Genomic DNA, 14557 nt, shown 5'->3' with positions numbered 1-14557 from the left:
AGTGAGGATTTCATGGTGTTCTACATCTCAAGCACTCAATACATATTTGTTGAATAAAGTCCATAAGAACTTGTTTTGAGTGTGAGAACTGTTGCTAAAACAACACATTCAAAATGTGGGAAATGCTGTTTGTTGAAACAAAATACACAACAATAAAAAAAAACCCACAAAATGCTGATGACAGCATTAGCTGTAAAATGTCACGATTTGGAATCCACCATCAGTTTTTTCTGGTTAAAAACATGTGGAAACGTTTTCTGGAAAGTTTTTGATCTACTTGAATAGAAGATTATCTAAAATTTTGCCATTATGATGCCAATTTTTAAAAAATGATTTTATTTTTATACCCCAAGGACTTTTTTAAATGCAAAATTGTTGTGCAAAAGTATTAGAGAATTTTTTTTCTAAAGTGCAGTAACCTTCATTTCCCTAAGAGGAGTAAAGCATGACAAACTTTACTAAGGGTTCTTTTCTGAGAATAAGTAAACCCTGAGTCCAAATACATTTTCCAAATCAGGGAGCAGAATTTTTTCAGGAAAGCATTGAACTTGGGAAGTAGAACATTTTTCCATTGGCTAATTATTTTTAAAGTTTTGTTCTAAAAACATTACCAGCCTATATATATCTAAATAAGATTTTAGTGTCTTATGTAATCAGTAATTCAGTCATTTAGAAAGCATATAGAAATTGCAAAGCTAAATAATAGAAAAGTATTTATTGCATTTGGTTACATGCACATGCTCTAGGGACAACTAAATGTGTGTATAATAATACCCCCTTTGTCTCCCCTAAGAAACCTCTCCAAAGCTCTGGTATGAATTATATTGTTTAAATGTGTCCTCACTCAGTTTCAGGAGAGTTATTCCCAAGCCAGTTTCACACTGAACACATGTTGCATCTGTTTTCTGTTTGTGAATTTCAAATGCCTGGCACTTTAATTGGGATATTTTTCTTTGGGATGAAATAATTTCAAATATTCGCTTAATCAAAACATTAGTTTCCTTTTCCAGTCTCCGTCATGACTGTTGGTAGGTCTCTCAGACCTGGCTTCTTTTGCTTCAGGGAGGGATCCATGTCCCTTTGTGTAGGAGAGAACGGGAGGAAAGCAGGCAATATCCAGACTGCTGGTTTGTCCCTTCCCCACATCCTGTTCCTTTTAGAAGTCACTGACTTGCAGGTTTATTTGAGTGTTTGCGAAGATTTAAGGATTTCATCATTTGCAAGTTCATAATTTGCAAGTTCCGTGATCTTTGTTTGAAAAGCAGCTTTGTTAGTTTGGTTGGTCGGTTGCTTTGAGGGACAGGGTACCCCCATGTAGTCCAGGCTGGCTTCACACTCAGTGTCCTAGTTTCATTTCTCTTGTGATAAAACACCTGACAACAAGCAACTTAGGTGAGAAATAGTTTATTTTAGCTCACAATTCGGGGCTACAGTTCATTAGTGCAGGAAAGTTAAGGGAACTTGAAGCAGCTAATTGCTTCACACCCTTCACAGTTCACAGTTAAGAGCAGAAAGTGATGGATGCATGCATGCTCAGTCAATTCACCTTCTCTACCCTTGAACAGTCCAGCACCCGAATCCAGTGGTCAAGATGTTCCCACCTCAATTAATCTAATTACAAAAAAAAAAAAAAAAATGTGTTTCGAGCATATCCACAGGCCGACCTGATTTAGGCAATTCTTCATCCTCCTCCCAGATGAGGAGATTCTAGGTTGTGTAAAGTTGATCATTAGAATTAGCCATCGCACTGATTATGTAGCCAAGGATTACCATGCCTGCATGCCTCCTATGCTGAGATTATATGTGTATACTGCATGCCTGGGTTTATGTGGTGTTGAGAAATGACCTTAGAGCTTTTGTTCATGCTAGGCAAACAAACTACTAACTGAGCTGCATCCCCAGCCTGTCTTTGAAAATTTTAATGAGAACAGGAAACATTTTACTCACAGGTGAAGTTCCTGTGAAGCCACCAGGACAGCTCCCTTCTCTGTCAGCCACAGTGAAAAACCCTTGAGGCCTAGATGTGTGGGATGCATGCTACAGGGAAGTTAACACTGCAGCAGAGATAAGTCAGAGAGCGGAGTGGGCAAAGGAGGAAGAAGGGAGAAAATGGGGAGGGACATTGCAGTAGAACAGAAAGAGCATCGTGTGTGCTGTGAAAAACATAGACTTCAAAGTCTAAAAGAATTGGGTTTGAACTGCAGTCTAATCTCTCATGAACTATGTGACCCCAAACAACGTACCTAATTTCTCTAAACATCAGTTTCTCTACTTAAAAAATAAATGTGAGTTGGGCAAAGTAGCCTACCCTTTAATCCCAACACTCAGGAGACAAAGGCAGGCTGAGATGGAGGCCAGCCTACGCAAAGAGTTCTAGGCCAGCTGGGGTGACAGGGAGTCCCTGTTCTAAAAAAACAAAACAAAAGAAAACAAAAGCCCAAACAACAATGAATGCGGAACTAGCATATATAATTATTTACAAAGATTAAACTACCAGGGGCTGGAGACATGGCTCAGTGGTTAAGAGCACTGACTGCTTTTGCAGAGGACCTAGGTTCGATTCCCAGCACCCACATGGCAGCTACAAACCGTCCTCGGCTCCAGTTCCAGGGGTCTCCAACACCCTCTTCTGACCTAGGTGGCATTGCACAACATGTGTGCACTTACATACATGCAGGCAATACACTCATACACATAAAATAAAAAAAATAATAAACACATTTTTAAAAGAGATTAAACTATCAATTTCTTTAAATGCCTGCTATCTTAAGCAGTTCAGGCTGCTCTAATAGAATACCACAGGCTGGAGTCTTTAAGATCCAAAATGAAGCCTCCTGAAGAGTTGGTGTCTGGTAAGGGCCCAGTATTTTGTTCATAAATGACTGACTTTTTGCTGTGCTATCATATAGCAAGAAAGGGAAAAACAGCTCCTTTATTTTAGGTTTTTTTTTCTTTTCTTTTTTCTTTTCCTTCTTCTCTCACTCTTCCCCTCCCTCCCTCCCTTCCTTCCTTCTTCCTTCCTTCCTTCCTTCCTTCCTGTCTTCCTCCTTCCTTCCTTCCTTCCTTCCTTCCTTCCTTCCTTCCTTCCTGTCAGAGAGTGCCTCTCTATAGACCAGGCTGTCATGATCCTCCTGCCTCAGTCTCCCAAGAACTGAGATTACAGATGTATGTCATCATGCCCAGCTTCAGCAGCCTCTTTTAAGGGCTATAATCCCCTTCATGAGAGATCCACACCCATGACCTAATTACTTCCCAGAGGCCCTACCTTTAGGTGGGAGAATCTTGAATTCTAGGCTAGCCTGGGCTACACAGAAAGACTCTGTCTGAAGAAAAAAAACATCAAAAATATATTTCATTGTAGATAGAAAAATAGAAATACACATAAAATTCAAGATAATATTAATTTCATATTACAGATATGCTCTGACATTTATCCCTCTAGATTTTATATGTGTCCTTATCCCTGTAGATTTTATGTGTCCTCATTACTTGAGCAAAAATATAATTACATTATATATTTGTTATGTAACCTGTTTCACCTTAATACATGTGTACATATTCCCATGTCATGAATATAAATTTATAATTATGGAAGGGCTGGTATTTCTTTGAATTAATAAAATATAATTCCTGAAAATTTTTTGAGAGTGAATGTATACGTTGTTATTTAAACAACACTAAAATGGACATCTTAAAGCTTATTTTGTGTGCATGGCAACTTTTTAAAGTTAAGCTTAAAAATACCCATAAAATTGTCAGTTCCATACATCCTCATATTTCCAGATGTCCCATTCTTTTCTTTGAGGCCATGGGGCAGTGAGAAGCGTGGCTCAGTCTTCACACTTGTGACCAAAGAGAGAAAAGAGAAGGGAATTAACTTCTGATCTGTAGCTCTGGATCTTATAGATATTTGTACCAACACTGTCTTTATTTGGAGCCTTTGTCTTAGGGAAAATAATATACAACTGGAAGCATGCTCGACCACAACCTTTCAGATTGCTTTTTAAAGGCTGGTCAAATTCTCATTCATCAACTCTTTTACTTCCAGAAAAGCTCTAGCTGCTCATTTTTGAACCTGAGAAATATTTGGAAATGAAGTTGCTTTAGCTATGACAAGATTCAATTTCCAAGACAAGATAACATTTAATTTTAGAAGTATATTCTAGCTACATCAAATCTTTCCATTGGTTCAATATTCAAAAATTTGGCCAAACTAAAAATCATAAATTAACTTCAAACACGAAAGCTTGGTCTTATCTGTAGACTTGAATTAGGCGTTATTAACTAACATTAAATAAGCACATAACGTGTTGCAGGCATGTGCTGAACACTTGGTATGCCTTATCCTTCTTCATTCTCATAACAATCTGTGAGATGGACACTGTCATATTATTATACCATTTTATAAATTAGGTGACTAGAGAATCATGACAGCCGAGTCGGGCACTGGAGTAAGTGGCCGAGAAGAAATTCCAGTTTTGGTTTTTGGTGGACCCCTTTCCTCTGTATTACTTTCTCTTCAGAAAAAAAAAGTACCAAAACTATTAGATTGGCAGAACAAGGGACCAAGATTGGTATAAACTCCTGCAGGAATCTCAAAGTGGGTTATCAGCATCAGAGCAGTTAGAGGTGGGTGTCCATTCCCATCTGGGAATGAGCAGGGGTAAAATGACCTACTGGGCCAGAGTCTGAGCTGGGCAAGAAGTTTCCACATGGAGGCTGTGTAAGCAAGTTATTTAGTGCTAGAGCCCAGAGTGGAGAAGGAGACACAAATGGAGGGAACATGGTATGTGTCTGCTGTGTCCCAGCATGATAACGAGGACATTTGTGAAAAGGACACATCAGTACCACAGTCTTAACCTAGGAAGAGGGCCTGCCACTATATGGGGACTGCTTTCATGTTGGCAATTAGCCTAATAAATATCTTAGGACTAATTTAAGTTTGGTTTCATACTCAGATAGAAATTATAGTGTAGAAAAGGAGGTAACTGTAAAATGAAACCTATGATATAGGCTAGAATTTGCAGTATTAGGGTGAATTCAAGATGATCAATACACAAGGATTTGAAATATAGGTGTGTGTGTGTGTGTGTATGTGTGTGTATCCAAGTCCTCCCACAAATGGGCTTGGAAACAGTTGCATTTGAATAGCAACCATCACACATTCAGATCTTCTAAATGTTGACTTGTAAATACCAGTTTTTAAACTAACAGGAACCCAAGCTCCCTCAAGATATGACTGATTCTAGGTCAAGGACAGGAAAAACACAAAATGCTCTTGGAATATATACTGTGAAAGGAAGTCCTTGAATAATGATGGATCACACTAAAAGGACACAGAAACTAGACTAACAGTGTTCCCACTGACCAAATCTGCTCTACTTTAAACATTAGGGTAATGATAGTAATGGATAAGATAGAAACTCATGAGTCCACACCAATATAATCAGAAGAGACTCAACACAAAGGTTCATGAAGAACAAGATAGCTATGTAGTTTCAAAGTTATTCCCACCCTCACAAATTCCTAAATACAGTAAAGAAATCTGCATAGATTTTATTCGCTGGCAACTGGAGTGAACACATCAATACCGAGACAAATGAAACTGCCTACCCCCTAATAGAGTACACTGGGAACCGGCAACACTCCTGAGATATTCCTGCCAAAGACACAGCCTGGATCTAACTGCAAAGAGATGGTAGATGTGCCCATGCTGAGCGATACTCTACAAACCCAGAGGGTCACGTGACTTATATAATTAGTGACACAAGATAGGATTTGTCTATTCAGACTTGCATATCTGGACTGTTCTGTTGCAGTCTGTCTCATTCCATTCTACAGGTAGTGACTGGGGGTTTGTGTGCTCAGCACTGTTGTAGACGTGAGATTCATCCCCAGTGAAGAGTGAACAAAGCCCTTATCCTCGTGGAACTCAGTTCAAAGGAGGCAACCTGACATCCCACTAGCACTCTGTCACTCATTCCATTAAGGGTCGGGGTAGATTCTGGGTAGACTCTTGACTAATTCAACCGACAGAATGTAGTACAGAAGAAAAGCTACGGGACCTTTGAGGCTATGTTGGCAAAGGCCATACAGCTTCCTCCTGTTAGAAGGAGTTAGGATGCTTGCTTGTAGAACCCAGTTGCCAAGTTGTAATGAAAGTCAGGCCACATAGAGAGGTTCTTTTTTGCTGTATATGAGACACGCTCATCAATGGAAAGTAGAAAAGTATGAACAAATATACAGGATAAACTTTAAAATATTCACAATTCCACTACTCACACGAATAGTTTAGGTGTATTTTCTCCTCCTCCTTTTCTCTCCCTCCTTCTTTCTCTCTCTCTCTCTCCTTCTTTCTTTTTTTTTTTTTTTTTTTGGTCTTTTTGAGACAGGGTGTCCCTGTAACCCCAATTGGCCTGGAACTCACTATGTAGACGAGGCTAGCCTTGAACTCACAGAGATCTTCTGCCTCTGCCTCCTGGGTGCTAGGATTAAAGGCGTGCACCACCACGCCTGACAAGTTGTATTTTTCTTTAAGTCTTATAATTTCAATATTATGTATTTTCCTCCTTCGATACCACAAATATGGAATTTTACCTCATTTTGTTTTGTATTTCCCTAACCGATGTTGAACATCTTTCCATGTGTAAGTCAAATTCACTGCTGGGAGGTACACATGGCATCCAATTCCCTCCTCCCAAGGTCCTTGCAACAGTCTGAGAAAAAATTCCCCAAACCCTGGTTTCAAGAATCTTAACAAGTTTATTGGACTTGCTAACTGAGCTTGGGGTGCGGGTTTACTTACAGACAAGCGGGCACCTCCCCCCCAGTCACAGCTGATGTTGAAAGTCCACACCCAGACATAAATCCTGTGATTGCAGACAGCCTTACAAAATGGCCAGGAGCCAGCCTTGTGGTTTCCCAGCTTTTGTATCTTTAGCCCCTCCCTTGTAAGCGCCTATAGTCAATCGATTGGTTGGAAGAGGGAAGGGGAGTGGCTTCTTTGCAGAGCATGGGAAGGAGGCGGGTCCATGGCTTGTCATCAGAGGGTCAGAGGAACATCTTCTGGGTCATACTCTCCACCCCGTCCCCTGGCTCTCACAGACTTTCCATCCTCCTTTTCCAAGAATAGCCCTGAGCCTCAGAGGGAGTGGGGCGACCTTTCTCCTATTGTAAAAGGGCACTGGACTCTTCAAGTCTCTGCATCCTCTGTTTGTCATGGGCTGATGGCTCAATTTAGTGGCATTCCACCTACTATAAAAACACAAACAGCAAGAAGCAAGAACATGTAAACAGTAACTGCAATAATAGCTCATGGGTGTAAACAGAAATGCTTGGATGGTGCTTTAGTAGGTGCATCACATCCAGCTAACAATACAATTGCAGTGGCTTCTCCACTGGGGCCTATAACCTCTCCCACCACAGGGGGTGGCCTGGTCTACAACTCCAGATGTGTGTTCCATCCCTAGGAGCAGGCATTAGGTCCAATCGATAATTAGCTGGTTGTACATACACTAGACAAGCCACTACTGCACCAACAGAAACAACTTGCTTTGTATGTTGATAGAGCAGCACGCGGGGTCCTTCACTGAACAGGATAATGGGGGCAATTCTCCCCCAGCCATCTGCATAGCACCTGCTGGCACTATGGAAACCACCCACCCAGTGGCAGGGAGTTTCCAGATTAGTCCAAGCTTGATTTCTCCCTCCCCCGCGCTCACATCATGTGACATCTTCAGCAATAGGGTCTTACTGTCCAGGTGTGTAGGCAACATTATTGGCAATTGCCTTTATAGTTTTGGGGACCTCTGGGGTCCTTTTTGGCCAACTGCTCATAGGGAGGCAACCCACCCCTGGTACTGGGATTTTCATTTAACAACCTTATGGCTTCTGGAAGGGCCTTTTTCCATCCCTGTAGTGTTCCTTCTGGGCTTCAAGCTTTCAATTGTGCTTTTAGCAACCGGTTTTTTCTTTCAATTAACCCTGCTCCTGTAGGGTTGTATGGAAGGTGGGAATACCATTGAACCTGATTATCCTCAGCCCAAGCTTGCACATCGGTACCTGTGAGATGAATGCCTGTCGCTATCAATTTGCCTCAGGCACCCATACATGACACTGGTTCAGTAAGCCCCTTAATAGTAGCTTTGCCCATCACTCTCTTGTAAGGAAAGGCCTGTGTAAGGCCTGTGGCAGTGTCCACACAAGTGAGAGCATATTCACACTCTTCACTGACTGGCAAGGGCCCTATATAATCTACTTGCCAGTCTCTCACGGGGAAGCTGCCTTGTGCACGTGTCCCATCATGGCATCCATCCTCCAGGGCTGTAACCAGGAACATGTCTCACAGGCCTGGAAAGCCTGTTGGATGTCAGCGTATTTTACCAGAGTGCTGGCTGTTTTGGCTATTCTCCATCTCTTGTCGGCCCCTCTGTGGCCCAACTTGATATGAATCCACTGACCTGCTTCTAGGGGAACCTAAGGGCAGATAGCCCTCACCTTGGTGAGGGCATCAGCTTCTTGATTCCCAGGGGGACTCACCAGGTCATGGGCAGCCCCATGGTAAACTACCAGGGGCACTAGCTCCTCCTGCATTTTATTATATATGTCCTTCTACACTCGTCCCCATAGTGGCCGTCCCATCACCTGCCAAGTTTCTTTCTCCCACTGAGCCATCCATAAGGTTAAACCGTTGAACACAGCCCAACTGTCAGTACAAATTTTAACTGGCCAAGTCTCCCTCATTATTACTATCCATACAGCTCTCAATTCAGTCCATGGACTGCTTTCTCTTCCTCCCTTCTCTAACCATATAGTACCAGTGTTCATCTGTATTGCCACTGCTACCCATTCTTGTCTGGCACCCCTGCTGGTGCCATCAGTATACGTCAGTACAAATTTTAACTGGCCAAGTCTCCCTCATTATTACTATCCATACAACTCTCAATTCAGTCCATGGACTGCTTTCTCTTCCTCCCTTCTCTAACCACATAGTACCAGTGTTCATCTGTATTGCCACTGCTACCCATTCTTGTCTGGCACCCCTGCTGGTGCCATCAGTATACCAGGCATCTGTGGGAATTGGGGGAGCCCCTTCTAGCACTCGGTCGGGTCTTGCTGGAGGGTCAACTATAGGAGGTGGAGGGAGAGGCTCTATGCCTTGAAATGACACCAGTCCTAGTACTGCTTGCATGGCATTGGTGATGAGGCTTGCTGACACCACCCCTCACTGTTGGAAATATGCATGCCATCTTTGCAGCATTTGGTTTTGGGCCACCCCTGACAGGGGCTTGGCTAACAGGTCCTCCACCCATCCTTTTATGGGATATGCATTTTTTACAGTCATGGGGGTGGGGCTCGTAATGGATTCCACCTGTTGCAATGCTTTGTACACAGGCAGCAGTTGCTTCTCTAGCGTTGTGTACTGGGACTCTGCCCCTTTCCATGATTGGGACCTGTAGCAGGAGGCCTCCAAAGATGGCGCAGACCCAGAGCCCTGGGATTCAGCGAGAATTCACTTCACTTCTTGGTCTGCAAATAGCCCGCCAAAAGGAGCCCAAGCCTCCGTACCCTGCTCGAGAGCCCAGTGACTGCTGACAGACTGAGTGACACGGACCAATCAGAAAACATACACTGACTGAAGGGACTTGGGGGTGGAGAAAAGGGAAATATAAGGCCTGCCTCCTCCTTCATCAAACGAGCCTGCAGCACCTCTCCTAGTGCTTGCTTCTACCCAACTCCTGGGGTCTGTGTGTCGTGACTCCACACCTCGCCCCCCCCTCAATTGGCAGGGGACCCAATCCAGCTTAGGGTCTTCACAGCTGGCCTGAAGAGAACACGCAACAGGGACCAGAACCCAGTTGGGACCATCTGTTCAGGTTGTTGTTGCCACAAGCCCCACCCATAAACTTCAGGGCTCCTGGTGACTTCCAAGAGGAAGGGACCCTGAGGTATTGGGGCACACAGCTGCTTAGCTTGCCCAACCAGTATCTTGGCCTCCACAAAACCCTCTTGGCCCTTTCCATCACAATTCCATGTAGCACTTCTCTTTATTAGATTATACATGGAACGGGTAACCTGAGCAAGGTGAGGTATAAAAATTTGCCAGTACCCTAGAAGTCCCGAAAATACCTGTAACTGCTTAGCATTTATTGGTATGGGTTGTTGTAAGATTTTCTCAACCGCCACACTGGGTCATATGAACTGGTTATCATGTGAGTTCTGCCTGACCATAAAACTCCTAAGAATTTTACTGCTGTAACGGGCCCTTGTACCTTCTGTGGGTTGATTTCCCATCCTTGCTCCTTCAGGTGAACTTGCATGTTCCCCAAATGAGCTTCCAAATCTGTAAGGCACCCAGAAGTCAGTATTACATCATCTACATAATGGAACCTCCTTACAGAAGGAGGGCAGGGTAACAGGGCCACTTCCTGAGCCACCATCCCATGAAAAACCATGGGGCTCTGGAGGTAACCTTGGGGAAGTACTCTGAAAGTCCATTGTTGTCCATTCCACGTGACTGCAAATTGATCTTGGGATTCAGCTGCTAGGGGAATACTAAAGAATGCATTAGCAAGGTCCATTGCAGCATGGAAGAACCCCATTTCCTGCACCAGCTGATCAGTTAACAGTGCAATGTTGGGCACTGCTGCAAGAATGGGAGGCATCCCGGCAATCTAGTCATTCTCCAGGAGCCATCTGGCTCCCTGATAGGCCAAATGGGGCTATTGAAAGGGCTCTGGGCTGGGCGGATAACTTCTAATTGCTCAAGCTCCTGGATGGTTTCAGTAATTTCATCTCAACCTCCAGGCAGCTGGTACTGTTTGATATTGAGCACCCTCCATGGGTGGGCAATTTGACTGGCTCCCATCTTGCCCACCTCCGAGTAATTGCCATTACTATTTGCACCCTCAGCCAAAACTCTCCCACAGTAGTATGTAGGGTGTGACCCAGCAGGGCATCCACCCCTAAAATGTTCTCTTGAAGGGGAGAGATGCACACCTTGTACTCCTGGGGGGATAACTGCCCACTCCCAGAACGAGTCTAGTCCACTTTACTTGTATGGTTTTATCCCCATACCCATCCACTGCTATCCACTGGCCCTGATGTTTTGGGGGATTGCCGTAAATTAATGTACCCTCTGCCCCAGTATCCACTAGGGCCCATGTGTTTTGTGTATTAGTGGGGGACCAATAAATCCTCAGTTCGACATGTGGCCTCTGGTCACCCATATGGCCCTCACCTGTGGGCAACCTTGGCCACCCCTTCAAGGCAGCGGTTGGGGGAGTCCCATCCAATGAGGCACAGTTGAGGTTACCCACACCTCCTGGTCCCCCATTTCTCTTACTTCTGTGAATTGCTGGTCAGGTCTTAAAGCCCTCCACAGACTCACCAGCACAGCATTTGGCTGCCCCTCTATCTTGTCCCTAGCAACTCCTGCTCAGTGCAGATACACCCATACCTGTGCTTGGGAGACATGGAGGGGCCTCTTTGCTAGTTCTGGCTCTTTGCCCTTGTGTCTACTCACTTCAGCACCTTTTGAACCCTGTTTACATGTTGGTCTAAATCATTTAAATCCACCAGAGCCTCACCAGCCTCATACAGGTTACACCTGACTGTGGGGCTTAGCACTGCCACCAAAGCTCCATACCTGTCTTGTGGACCTTACTGAATCAGTTTCTTTCTTAAGTCTCCTGTCTGGGCCCATGAACTGGGTATCAACTACAGCTTCCCTCATGCCCAGTTCCCTCAACAGAGCCTGTCCTTCCTCAATGGTTTTCCAGTCTCTAATATTCATGGGAATCTCAGCTGGAGATACCCACGTATCCCAAATGGCTCATATGAGCCAATGCATCATGGACTGGTTTCCCTCATGTTGTCTTAAATTGTGAAGTCTTTGTCTCAAAGAGGGATGAGTGGTTATGTTGCTTAACTTCTCTGCTTCTGTAGACCTTAAAATGATTCCATCTGCCCCCATAACCCATAGCCTCACAAGCCAGGTGGCCACAGGCTCCTTCATAGCTTGTTTAAAAGTCTTTCCCACTTCTAATAGTTCTGGTGCTGAGTATTCTGTGATTACCATGGTCTCCTGCACTGGGCTATTGTTAAGATCTCCATCTGCATGTTGGACCATGGATTTTCCCTTTCTTTGAATTAGAAGTTGGACCCGAGGAGCAGCTCCACTATCTCTAGGTCACTTCCTTCTTCCTCACTGCCCAACTCTTCCTAGGGATCCAGGTTTTAGGATCCCAGGATGGGCCTTTTATTATCATTCTGATCTGGGCTTTTTTCCCCTTTTGACCTCCTAGACACACAAAAAAGCATGCCAACACCTCATCTCCTTTTCTCTCTTATCTAATTTACTGGCAAGGTCAGGGACCAGCCTCATATCCCTCTCCCATTCTAATTCCTCTCTAACACCTTCAGTTTCCCTTCTGGCTAAGGCCTCCTCCTGAGACAGATTTCTTATTATCAAGAGCAGCGACCAAGCAACCTCTGCCGCTGCTTTTTGGCATTTCTTTCTCTGGTGTGCTACTCCCAGAGATTGTAGAATCTGTTCCAGACCTTCTGCTGTTTTCAGGGCCTCTCCATACTCACGTCGTGGCCCCCATTGGTCAAGCAGGCATGCCAACCCATATCATCTACAAGATGGCTGCCACCCTGGAAGCTCTCCCATTGCCCTCGACTGTTTAGAAATCCTCACCCTAGTTACTTATGTCACTATCCACTGCATTAACCATGCCACTGCAGCCACCCCCACCAAGCCTATGGGAATGGCCCACCAAGCTAACATTTCTTTGGTTGTTGGTCTCTTTCCCCATATCAGGGACATCATCAACGCTCTTCCAATACTCATTCTCAGCTTCATCATACCCTGCCAAGCTACACCAATTGTAAGTCAAATTCAGTGCTGGGAGACGCATGTGGCATCCAATTCCCTCCTCCCAAGGTCTTTGCAACAGTCTGAGAAAAAAATTCCCCAAACCCCAGTTTGAAGAATCTTAAGGAGTTTATTGGACTTGCTAACTGAGCTTGGGGTGCCAGTTTACTTACAGACAAGCAGCCCCCCCATTCACATTTGATGCTGAAAGTCCACACCCAGACAGCCTTACAAAATGGCAAGGGGCCAGCCTTGTGGTTTTCCCAGCTTTTATATCCTTAGCTCCCCCCCCTCCGTGGAAGAGGCACAGGGAGTGGCTTCTTTTAAGGGGCCAGCCTTGTGGTTTTCCCAGCTTTTATATCCTTAGCTCCCCCCCCCTTCCGTGGAAGAGGGACAGGGAGTGGCTTCTTTGCAGAGTGTGGGAAGGAGGCAGGTCCATGGCTTGTCATCTGAGGGTCAGAGGAACATCTTCCGGGTCACACCATGCATTTGATGACCATCAGGATTTTGTGAAATTCCAGTGTATCTTCTTTGGAGAAATGTCAATTCAAATCTTTTGTCCAGACATATCCTGGATTCTGGGCAGTTATCATATATGTGATTTATAAATACTTCCTCTTATTTTGTATGCCTGCTTCTTAGCTTTTTTGGAAATGTCTTTTGAGGCTCAAAATTTTAAATTGTAAATTCCAATTTATATATTTTGTTTACTACGTGTGCTTTTGGTGGCAAACCCAAAGTCATGATTTATCCCTATGTTTTCTGAGTTTTATTTTTTTAGCTCTTATATTTTGGTAGTTGATCCATTTTGAGTTAATGTGTATATATAAGATAGGAATTTAACTCCATTTTTCTGTGTGGATATGCAGTTGACCAGGAACATGTGTTGAAGAAATTTCTTTCCTCACTGAAGGGTTTTGACGCTATTGTCAAACATTAAGTGGCCTTTTTCACGTGTCCTGTGGCCAGACAGTAGGTCTCTCCTTACAGCAGCAGCACAAGAGCAGAGTCTGAGGTGGGGTGGAGGGTCATGGCAGGGTAAACATTTAGAAATAGTCTTCCATTGTTTGACAGAGTATTTGTTGACAGGAGTGCAGCTGAAACTGTAACAAAAGGTGGCATTATGCTTCCAGAAAAATTTCAAGGGAAAATATTGCAAGCAACAGTAGTGGCTGTGGGATCAGGTTCTGAAGAGTGGAAAGATTCAACTGGTTTAGTGTGAACACTGGAGACAAATTTGTCTCAGAATACCGAGGCATCAAAGTAGTTCTAGATGACAGGATATGTGAAGCTAATAATTAAAAAGAAGTTAAGTATTTGCTATTACTGTCTTAATGAATGGTTTCTTATTTGTAGGATTATTTCTCATTTAGAGAGGGTGACATTCTTGGGAAATACGTAGACTGAAGTCACTATTAAAATGGCATTACACAAAGTTGCCCATTCCACTGAAGTTGTGAAGTAGCTTATAATGTAAATGATTCCATGCTTCCTGGGTTCCTAGATGGTTCTATTCAGCTGATCTATCCTTATGGACATATTCCACTGCTTTGATTGCAGCAACACTGTAGTATGTTTTGAACTTAGAAGTACTCCAACATAAAAAAAAAAAAAAATTTTTGGCTATCAGGATCCTGTGAAATTCCATATGAAATTGAGTATTGGCTTTCTACTTCTGCA

The 14557-nt window shown here is 43.7% G+C and overlaps 1 pseudogene; it reads left to right on the top strand.

Moving 5' to 3' along the window:
- The first annotated feature begins 13907 nt into the window (after nucleotides 1–13907).
- On the top strand, nucleotides 13908–14284 carry LOC103733779 (annotated as a pseudogene).
- The last annotated feature ends 273 nt before the right edge of the window (nucleotides 14285–14557 follow it).

The sequence above is a fragment of the Nannospalax galili genome, unplaced genomic scaffold (genome assembly GCF_000622305.1).
Source record: "Nannospalax galili isolate Female #2095 unplaced genomic scaffold, S.galili_v1.0 scaffold55, whole genome shotgun sequence".
Classification (NCBI taxonomy): Eukaryota; Metazoa; Chordata; class Mammalia; order Rodentia; family Spalacidae; genus Nannospalax; species Nannospalax galili.
The sequence above is the reverse complement of the archived record's forward strand: the minus strand, read 5'-3'. Positions and strand labels throughout refer to the sequence as shown.